The sequence below is a fragment of the Cyprinodon variegatus genome, unplaced genomic scaffold (assembly GCF_000732505.1).
Source record: "Cyprinodon variegatus isolate N-32 unplaced genomic scaffold, C_variegatus-1.0 Scaffold332, whole genome shotgun sequence".
In the NCBI taxonomy this organism is placed as follows: Eukaryota; Metazoa; Chordata; class Actinopteri; order Cyprinodontiformes; family Cyprinodontidae; genus Cyprinodon; species Cyprinodon variegatus.
Window position 1 is genome coordinate 644,253 of NW_015150785.1, and position 1,307 is coordinate 645,559.

Here is a 1,307-nt window from a genome sequence, read left to right on the forward strand (position 1 = left end):
AGTTACTGCTTGCTGGTTCTTTGTCATTTCTTGGCCCCTTGTGTGTGTTTTCCCTGATGTCTCTTGGTTTTTTGGATTTCTGCATTTTTGTTTAGAGTTTGCTTCTGTTGCCTTAAATCCTGCATCAAATCTGCAAGACACACAGACTTGACAGTTTATAAAATAAATGCCCCTTCTGCCACAAACCAGGATCCCTCACATCGAGGAGTTAGTGGCACTAAGTAAAGAATAGCTGAAAAAAAAACAAACATGTTCAATAGCCTTGAATAGCCATTCAGTCCTTTATTCATTTACATGTTGATGGTGTTTACCTGTGTTGTCTTAGACATATATTTCAGTTTATATGTGTGGCAAACATGCAAAAAAAAAAAAAAAAAAAAAGGAGACAAATATAATTTCACAACACTTTATACAAAATGTTCCTAAAAAGGTGCAATTACCTTTACATAGCCACTTATTTTACATTAGGTGCATGACCACATTTTTGATTGTAGGGTATTATTTTAATATTGGCCTTTTAACCCACTTTTTATATTATCTATGATTATTTTTGTTTTTTTAATTTTCTCTCCCCATCCTGCTGCTTTGCTGTATTTCAATTCCCCCTTTGTTGGAAATATGAAGGTTTTCTGATTCTGAAAACATCAGAATCATAGAAACCTTTGCTGCTCAATTTGCTTTATTGCAAAGATGCTTCAGAGACAGACATACAGGTGACATACTGTAAACAAAATTAGAAATGTACAGGTTGGTATCGCTCATTTAATGAAAGACAAACTCAAATTGGTCACAAAACTAACTTGAATCTGGCAAGATATATGATAAATAAAAATTCAATGAAAATTAACTAATGAAAGTCAGACACTGCTTTTCCACCATACTTCAATATAAGGTTTTAATAAAAATAAACTTATCAAACTGGCCTAGACAAAATTGATGGTACTCTTAATATTTTGTTGCTCCCAACTATTGAGCCAATCACCACAATTAAATGGTTCCTTTAACTGTGAGACTTTTGCTCCTCCCAGCAGGTGTGTTTTTATATTTATATTTTTCTACTCATATAAAAACTGCTCCAGTTTTCTTAGGTTTGAAGGCTGCATTTTCCAGATGGCCTGTTTCAGCTCCTTCCAAAGATGCTTAATAGGATGTAGGTCAGGACTCATAGAAGGCAACTTCAGAATACTCCAATGTCTTACTCTGAGCCACTCTGGGTCTTTTTGGGTCATTATTAAAGGTGTCAATTAATGAAGTACTTTGTTACTGTACTAAGTACACTTTTTAGGTATCTATACTTTACTCCATTA